We start from the raw sequence: 10,556 nt of genomic DNA on the forward strand, positions 1-10,556 counted from the left end.
TGTGTATAGTATCATGTCATCTGCAAACACTGACAGTTTTACTTCTTATTTTCTGATTTGAATTCCTTTTATTTCTTTTTCTTCTCTGATTGCTGTGGCTAAAACTCCCAAAAATATGTTGAACTATGTTAAGTGGACAACCTTGTCTTGTTCCTGATCTAAGTGGAAATGGTTTCTGTTTTTCACCATTGAAAATGATGTTGGCTGTGGGTTTGTCATATATGATCTTTATTATGTTCAGGTAATTTCCCTCTATGCATACTTTCTGGACTTTTTTTTTCATAAATGGGTGTTGAATTTTGTCAAAAGTTTTTTATCTATTGAGATGATCATATGGTTTTTCTCCTTCAATTTGTTAATATGGTTTATCACATTGATTGATTTGCGTATACTGAAGAATCCTTGCATTCCCAGGTTAAACCCCACTTGTTCATGGTGTATGATTCTTTTAATGTGCTTTTGGATTCTGTTCGCTAGTATTTTGTGGAGGATTTTTGCATCTACATTTATCAGTGATATTGGCCTGTAGTTTTCTTTCTTTGTGACATCTTTGTTTGGTTTTTGGTATCAGGATGATGGTGGCCTCGTAGAACAAGCTTGGGAGTGTTCCTCCCTCTGCTATATTTTGGAAGAGTTTGAGAAGGACAGGTGTTAGCTCTTCTCTAAATGTTTGATAGAATTCGCCTGTGAAACCATCTGCTCTTGGGCTTTTGTTTATTGGAAGATTTTTAATCACAGTCTCAATTTCAATGCTTGTGATTGGTCTGTTTATATTTTCTATTTCTTCCGGGTTCAGTCTCAGAAGTTTGTGCATTGCTAAGAATTTGTTCATGTCTTCCAGGTTGTACATTTTATTGGCAGATAGTTGCTTGTCGTAATCTCTCATGATCCTTTGTATTTCTGCAGTGTCAGTTGTTACTTCTCCTTCTTCATTTCTAATTCTATTGATTTGAGTCTTCTCCCTTTTTTTCTTGATGAGTCTGGCTACTGGTTTATCAATTTTGTTTATCTTTTCAAAGAACAAGTTTTTACTTTTATTGATCTTTGCTATTTCTCCTTCAGTTCTTTTTCATTTATCTCTGATCTGAACTTTATGATTTCTTTTCTTCTGCTAACTTTGTTTTTTTTTTTTTTTTCTTCTTCTTCTTTCTCTAATTGCTTTAGGTGTAATGTTACGCTGTTTATCTGAGATGTTTCTTGTTTCTTGAGGTAGGATTGTATTGCTATAAATTTCTCTCTTAGAACTGCCTTTGCTGCATCCCAGAGGTTTTGGGTCATCGTGTTTTCATTGTCAGTTGTTTCTAGGTATTTTTTTGTTTTCCTCTTTGATTTCTTCAGGGGTCTCTTGGGTACTTAGTAGTGTATTGGTAGCCTCTGTGTGTTTATTATTTTTTACAATTTTTTTCCTGTAATTGATATCTAGTCTCAAAGTGTTGTGGTCAGAAAAGATACCTGATATGATTTCAATTTTCTTAAGTTTACCAAAGCTTTATATGTGATCCAAGCTATGATCTATCCTGGAGAAATTTCCATGAGCACTTGAGAAGTGTAATCAGTTGTTTCTGGATGGAATGTCCTATAAATATCAATTAAGTCCATCTTGTTTAATGTGCCATTTAAAACTTACATTTCCTTATTTATTTTCATTTTGGATGATCTGTCCATTGGTGAAAGTGGGGTGTTAAATCCCACTAATATTGGTGAAAGTGGGGTGTTAAATCCCACTAATATTGGTGAAAGTGGGGTGTTAATTCCCCTACTATGAATGTGTTACTGTCGATTTCCCTTTTAATGGCTGTTAGCATTTGCCTTATGTATTGAGGTGCTCCTGTGTTGGGTGCATAAATATTTACGATTGTTATATCTTCTTCTTGGGTTGATCCCTTGATCATTATGTAGTGTCCTTCTTTGTCTCTTCTAATAGTCTTCATTTTAAAGTCTATTTTGCCTGATATGAGAATTACTATTCCAGTTTTCTTTGGATTTCCATTTTCATGGAATATCTTCTTCAATCCCCTCCTCACTCTCAGTCTGTATGTGTCCCTAAGTCTGAAGTGGGTGCCTTGTAGACAGCATATATATGGGTCTTGTTTTTGTATCCATTCAGCCAGTCTATATCTTTTGGTTGGAGCATTTAATTCATTTACATTTAAGGTAATTATCAGTATGTATGTTCCTATTACCATATTCTTAATTGTTTTGGGTTTATTATTGTAGGTGTTTTCCTTCTCTTGTGTTTCCTGCCTAGAGAAGTTCCTTCAGCATTTGTTGTAAATCTGGTTTGGTGGTGCTGAATTCTCTTAGCTTTGCTTTTCTGTAAAGGTTTTAATTTCACTATCGAATCTGAATGAGGTCCTTGTTGGGTTTATCTTTGTTGTAGTTTTTTCCCTTTCATCACTTTAAATATGTCCTGCCACTCTCTTCTGGCTTTCAGAATTTCTGCTGAATGATCATCTGTTAACCTTATGGCAATTTCCTTTTATGTTGTTTGTTGTTTTTCCCTTTCTGCTTTTATTATTTTGTCTTTTATTTCATGTTTGATAGTTTTATTAATATGTTTCTTGGCATGTTTCTCCTTGGATTTATCCTGTATGGGACTTTCTGTTCTTCCTGCATTTGATTGACTATTTCCTTCCCATATTAGGGAAGTTTTCAACTATAATCTCTTGAAATATTTTCTCAGTCCCATTTTATTTTGTCTTCTTCTTATGGGAACTCTATCTTTAGAATGTTGGTGTGTTTAATGTTGTCCCAGAGGTCTCTGAGACTGTCCTCAACTCTTTTCATTCTTTTTTCTTTATTCTGCTCCTCAGTAGTTATTTCCACGATTTAATTTCCAAGTCACTTATCCATTCTCCTGTCTCAGCTATTCTGCTATTGATTCCTTCTAGAGAATTATTAATTTTGTTTATTGTGTTGTTTATTTGCTCTTAGTTCTTTAGGTCCTTGTTAAATGTTTCTTGTATTTTCTCCATGCTATTTCCAAGATTTTGGGTCATCTTTACTATCATTACTGTGAATTATTTTTTGAGTAGACTGCTTATTTCTTCTTCATTTGTTTGATGCAGTGGGGTTTTACCTTGCTCCTTCATCTGCTGTGTGCTTCTCTGTCTTCTCATTTTGCTTCACTTACTGTGTTTGGGGTCTCCTTTTCACAGGCTGCAGGTTCGTATTTCCCATTGTTTTTGGTGTCTGCCCGCAGTGGCTATGTTTTTTTCAGTGGGTTGTGTAGGCTTTCTGGTGGAGGGGACTGATGCCTGTGTTTTGTGGCTGAGGCTAGGTCTTGTCTTTCTGGTGGGCAGAACCATGTCCAGTGGTCTGTCTTGGGGTGTCTGTGACCTTATTATGATTTAAGGCAGCCTCTCTGCTAGTGGGTGGGGTTGTGTTCCTGTCTTGCTTGTTGTTTGGCATAGGGTGTCCAACACTGTAGCTTGCTGGTAGTTGAGTGGAGCTAGGTCTTAGTGTTGAGATGGAGATCTCTGGTAGAGCTTTTACCTGTAGATATTACATAGAGCTGGGAGATCTCTGGTGCACCAACGTCCTGAATTCGACTCTCCCACCTCAAAGGTACAGGGCTTACACCTGGCAGGAGCCCCAAGACCCTGTCAGCCCCATGGTCATATACGTAGGGAGTTTCTTGCCTTTTGGGAAGTCTGCAGTCTTCTGACAGTGTTCAGTAGGTGTTCTGTAGGAGTTGTTCCACATGTAGATGTATTTCTGATGTATTTTGGGGGAGGAAGTTGATCTCCACGTCTTGCTCCTCCACCATCTTGAAGGTCTCCAGAGGTATTCTTAAGAGATCTACCATCATCCAGTTGTGCAAGCCTGTATAACCCTGTCTCTCTCTTTTCTTTCAGAGCACACCCATGGTGTCACCAGCAAAGCCCACTGGGGTCCCCAGGAAAAGTACAATGGAGTCCAGGTGATAAGGTCTACCTTCATTTATGATTAGTCTATTTTCACTTGTCTATAGAAGCTGCGTGCAGAAGTCTTGCACCTAACATGTTAGATTAGTGTTCCCAGCATAGAAACGCTGTGATGAACACTTTGGCAGCTGTGTGCAGAAGCCCATAAGTTTGTTTTCTACATCCTTGACTCTACTTCTGTTTTGTAAATAAGTTCATTTATATCCTTTTTTTAGGTTCCACATATAAGTGATATCATATGATATTTGTCTTTCTGTGCCTGACTTACTTTACTTAGTATGACAGTCCATCCATGTTGTTGCAAATGACACTTTTGTTCTTTTATATGGCTGTGTAATATTCCATTGTGTATATGTACCACCTCTTTATCCATTCCTCTGTTGATGGACATTTAGGTTGCTTCCATGTCCTAGCTATTGTAAATAGTGCTGTAATGAACATGGTGGTACCTGTCTCTATTGAATTATGGTTTTCTCAGAGTATATGCCCAGGAGTGGGATTGCTGGGTTATATGGTAGCTCCATTTTTAGTTTTTTAAGGAATCCCCATACTGTTCTCCTTAGTAGCTGTACCAATTTACATTCCCACCAACAGTGTAGAAGGGTTCCCTTTGTTCCACATGCACATGCTCTCTAGCATTTATTGTTTGTAGATATTTTATGATGGCCATTCTGACTTGTGTGAGGTGATACCTCATTGTAGTTTTGATTTACATTTCTCATGATTAGTGATATTATACGATTTTAAGTGTTGATTAAAATGAAACATGGAAGATCATGAACAATGTTTCAGGTGGGCTGAAAATAATGGCAACAGGAAGAATCACTATCTTTCATAATATAGAGCCTCATGGTTTAGAATAAATGTTATTTGTTGTTGTGAACTTACCCTTTTTTATATTTAATTAGTTTCTTTCAAATTCAGTTTTAAAAAATTAAGAATGGCAACTAAATTCAATCACATTCTCTTTTTTTTTTTTTTTTTTGGTGGTACACGGATCTCTCACTGTTGTGGCCTCTCCCATTGTGGAGCACAGGCTTCGGACACACAGGCTCAGCGGCCATGGCTCAGGGGCCCAGCCACCCCGTGGCATGTGGGATCCTCCCAGACCAGGGCACGAACCTGTGTCCCCTGCATCGGAAGGCAGACTCTCAACCACTGCACCACCAGGGAAGCCCCAATCACATTCTCTTAAACATTACTGATATATTCATAAGGATTTCCTCCTTTAATTCATTGGTGATATTAATTATATTTATGGATTTAAGGTCTTCCTGGTCTTCCTAAAATAAATCACATTTTGTAATAAAGTACAACTATTTTTAATATACTAGATTAAATTTTCTAATATTATACTTTTAGAGTTTTGCAGTTTTATTTATAAGTAAAATCTGTCTACAATTTTCTATTCTGTCTTATCATAATCAAATTTACGAATTATTTCCATGAAGAATTTTTCATCCTTTTTCTACAGGTGGAATCATTTAAACAGCAATACAAAAGCTAACATTTTTATGGAACAACATGATACAGACAATTTTAAGCCCTTTATGTAGATAAACATAGTTAATCATCACAGCAACTCTATAACGTAGGCATTATTATCCATATTTTACAGATGGGAAAACCTAAGCACAGAGAGATTACACAGCATATCTAAGTTCATTTGGTGGTGATGCTTTTTTTAATGGTTGATATTCAATATACTTTCCAGTTTATTTTATGATCATTTGATCTATTCATGCTTTCTACTTCTTGGCTTGATTTTACTAACTTAAATTTTGCTAGAAAAACATCCATTTCCTCGAATTTTTCAAATTTGTTGCCAAACATTGAAATTTTTTTTCTTTCAGAAATAGTTTATTGCTAAGATATCTTTGATTATGTTTCTATCTTATTCAAATCATATGTATTTTTTTGTCTCATAACTGTGTCTTCAATCAGGCTCATTAGGAGATTTAGCTACTTTATTGGTCTTTCCAAACACCTCAGTTTAAAAAAAAATTATTAATCTCAGCCTATATTTTTCTAATGCCATTTTCCTACTATTCAAAAAAATTAATATACCAATATGAATGTTGTGCTCCTTTATTTTTATCTTTTTAAAATTGATATTAAGGAGTTTTTAAAGCAATAAGGTTGCTTTTTAAAATTTTTTTCATCCTTTCACCTTCAACCTGTTTGTGTCTTTGGATCTCAAGTGAATCTCTTGTAGCTGTGACTGCTCTCTTTTATCTACAGATCTCTGGTATATATTTGCTCACTCCATTTTTTTTTCTCCTTTTTTTAATCCCTTTGTTTCAATTGTGTTTTGTAAAAATTAATCACAAAACAGGTTTCCCCCCCCAGACTGGCAACTGCTCTCTTCAAGACGGAGAACTCATATTTAGAGGAACAACTGATATAATTACTTTTCTCTTTCCATTTTTTTTTTTACTCTTTCCATTTTAATTTATCTTTACTATTTATTTTATTTTGTTGCATCTCTCAATTCATCTACTAAGATTTGTTTAATTCAAAATCATTTACATTTGTTGCAGAAAGTCATCTTTAAGTTATAATTTATTCTACTTAAAAGGACTTATTATCCTTTTGGTTGAAGTTGTTTAACATTGTTTGGTGTATATCTTGCAATTCTAGTTCATACGGACCATCAATACTAAAGGTTCTTCTTGGTTCCTTTAGGAGAACCAGTATTTTCCTTCACTTACTCATGTCTTTAATCCTAGTGGCTAGGTCAGAGTTCCTGAATTATTTATGTGATGGAAAATCTGAGTAATAGAAGGTATACAGGTTGGCTTCCTGTGAGCAGGTGATGTATAACTTATCAACTGTTAGGTCTCTGTTGAGGCACCAGGAGGAGGCTTCACTGATCCATGTTCTCTTATGCATACCAAGTCTTAATGCATACTAGTCTCAGACATAAGAATTATTCAAGTCTATCTCTGTGGATTCCCTGCAGTCCTTCTGGGTCCTGGAATATCCTGGATTTCAGTGCCCCCTGCCCCCATGACAGGAAAATATATTCTCCTTTTTTTTCTCCTTCAAATATTTTGGCAAACCCCTTGAGCATGTACAAATTGTTCCAGGTCTGTCAAGCTACCTGCCCTATTTCCTGCATTTCAGAGATGTTGTTGATAGAAAATGGGGAACATGGGTGTCCTGGGCTTGAGTTCAGAATGCCATTTTCCAAGAATCTCCTTGAGTGAGTTTATAACAATGTAAATCAGATCACGTCATACCCCCTGATTAAAATACTTCAATGACTTACCCTTGCACTTGAAATTAAATCTGAACTCCTTTTCATGGTCTACAAGGTTTGCATGATCCAGGTGTTGTCTATGTCCCCAGCTTCAGCATGCACCACACAAGACCTTGTCCTTCTCTTATGTTTTCTATTCTGCCCCAATTCTTTTAAATTTCTGGTCTATTGATTGTTTCCTTTATTATTTTGTAAAGTTATCATGGCATTTTTATTATATATATATATTTTTTTGTTATTTCAACATATTTGAGAAGGTAAATTAACGTGTTTAGCCTACTGCCTTGAATCAGAAATCAAGACAAGCTTATAGGCTAAATTATATGTGTTGTGTCCCTTAGATGCTATAATAGTAATATGTAAGGAGTAGTATTGGGCATTAAAGAGCAAATAGATACTTGTAAATGGGGTGAATGGTTATAAGAAAATGGTTCACAAAGGAGGTGACATGAATACACACACTGTTATCACCTTGACATCAAGAACTGTGAATAATTATTCTTCTCTGAATCCTGTCAATACTGGTTATTTATTAGTATAAGATGGTAGTACACATTAAATAGTGAAATAAGTCAAATCCTGACCCCTTCTAAATACTTGGAAGCTTGCACTTTTTTTATTACTACATTTACAAGGATTTGGACCTTGGATAGACTCCTATTTTTTTTTTCTTAAGCTTAGTAAGGTGCCTTTTTGAATTTGTACAGATAGACCCAGAATTAAGACTGGAGGGCTATCCTGGTGGCGCAGTGGTTGAGAGTCTGCCTGCCGATGCAGGGACACGGGTTCGTGCCCCGGTCTGGGAAGATCCCACATGCCGCGTAGCGGCTGGGCCCGTGAGCCATGGCTGCTGAGCCTGCGCATCCGGAGCCTGTGCTCCACAACGGGAGAGGCCACAACAGTGAGAGGCCCATGTACTGCAAAAAAAAAAAATTAAATAAATAAATAATAAGACTGGAGTGGATATTGAGAGCTAAATTAATCTTCAAAATAAATTAACAAAAATCCTTAATGAGCAATAGAAAGAGTGTTAGTGGAAGAAATGGAGAAATAGACTTTGATATATATTTGTTGAATGAATGAATGAATGAATGAATCAATGCATGAATGAGTGATAGAATTAATGAACAAAGGAAAGAATGAAATGAGGAGTCAAGGAACTGAGTTTAGTACTGGTAATACCTTCAGGCTTCACCTTTCTTATCCATAAATGTAGAGAATTTGAATTTGATCTCTGGGCATCTTTCTAGCCCTAACAGACCAAGAAAGAGTATTAAAAGATTCCCAACAATAAGACACAACTGACAAAAATAGAATAAAATGAAGTCTAGAAATGTTATAATACTCATTAATCCCAACAAATTAATTGGTTACAGTATTAATTTTCTAAATATTTAAATAAATCAGGTAAATTTTAAAAATAAATAAAGTAAAATTTTTAAAAATATATCTATACACAGATATATACAATTATATATATGAAACAAGAGTAATTATCAATACAAATGAAAAAATATAAATGCTCAGTCAGTTGGCCCCAAGGCAAAAAGTTTTGTGCTAAAACTTAATAAACAGTAACTTTAATTTTTCATATTTTATATAAAACCCCCAACACAGTGTTTTGCCCTTAATGATCCCTCAATAAATGTTTGTAGGATAAATGAATGAATTATTAATGATTGTATTATGTAATCAAATATTAAATATTTAGCCTACTTAATATCGATATATTTTAATTCTCTTTCCATATTCATTTTAATTATTTCCATTTACAGTTATAACAAAAATGTGGAGAGAAAGGAAAATGAGTTTAAGCTTCAGTGTGAGGATTTATATTCAGTTTATGAAAGACAATTGGCAGAAATGTTGGGTCATCGTTTCCGTGCGAGGGCTTTCTCTAGTTGTGGCAAGCAGAGGCCACTCTTAATCACGGTGCGTGGGCCTCTCACTATCGTGGCCTCTCTTGTTGCAGAGCACAGGCTCCAGATGCGCACGCTCAGTAGTTGTGGCTCACGGGCCTAGTTGCTCCGCGGCATGTGGGATCCTCCCAGACCAGGGCTCGAACCCGTGTCCCCTGCATTAGCCAGCAGATTCTCAATCACTGCATCACCAGGGAAGCCCAAATCAATACTTTTAAACCTCTGTATTTTATAGCTCATCAACAACACCGTCAAAAAATTTGAGAACTATCATGATATAAACAAAACTTCCCCAATTTGTGAATAGGACAAATATTTTATGTGTAATATAAGGTGAGTTATAGGTAAGCATAAGATTACAATAGCACTTTTGGAAAAATTATTACTGATATCTTAAATAACAAGAAAGTAGTAATTTCATTAGTTTGTATTTATTTCAAAAGATAGTTATAGAGGCCCTACTCTTTACTATTTTAAGCATAAAGCTACAAGAATGAAATGGCAACTTTAAGGTACTAATGTTTCAGTGGTAAAATCAGACAAATCAACATTTCCAAGAGAGCCTAATATACTTTAATTGGTGAAAATCTAGGCTCACTGGGAGCAGTGAAGAAAGAACAACTCAGAGTTTACAGAAAGATTTACAAAAATGTCTCTAGAGACCATTAGAAAAGCTGTAAGATAGGAAAGGAATGTTTTTGGCAGAGGGACATAGAATTATAGGAGTATCAGATTCAAAATCATAAAGACATGAAAGAGCATGGTTCATCCAAGCACAAAAGAATATTTATTTAATGCCTACTGTGTTCCAGGTGTCTGAGGTGCTAGATATACAATGAAGAACAAGTCTCTAGCTTCAGGGAGCTACAAGCTAGTATTTACAAAGGTTTGGTAACACAATAATATTTAGAGTTCTGTGTGTGTGTGTGTGTGTGTGTGTGTGAGAGAGAGAGAGAGAGAGAGAGAGAGAGAGAGAGAGAGAGAGAGAGAGGAGATGGATATGAGCTAGATCACATTCTTCTCAGGAAATGTTGAATAAATAAATATAATTGCCTAAACAGCATTTCCCTGCTGCATTCAAAAGTAGTCATACACTCAAATTAGTCTAAACCTAACACACATTCTCTTCCCACTATCCTTCTACTAGAAACTGCAAATATATTAAAACCAACTATATGCAAATGCTGAGAGCAGAAGATAGGAGTGGATGATGGAGAGTTGAGGGGAGAGAGAGGAAATATTTGTAAACTGGAGAAAAGTATCTCGAGAGGACATAAAGCAAATGTCTAGCATAGGACTATGAAGGCAAAACAGTGGGAAGCAGCCACATAGCACAGGGAGATCAGCTCAGTGCTTTGTGACCACCCAGAGGGGTGGGATAGGGAGGGTGGGAGGGAGACGCAAGAGGGAAGAGATATGGGGATATATGTATATGTATAGCTGATTCAC

Source organism: Phocoena sinus, chromosome 17, assembly GCF_008692025.1.
Source record: "Phocoena sinus isolate mPhoSin1 chromosome 17, mPhoSin1.pri, whole genome shotgun sequence".
Lineage (NCBI taxonomy): Eukaryota > Metazoa > Chordata > Mammalia > Artiodactyla > Phocoenidae > Phocoena > Phocoena sinus.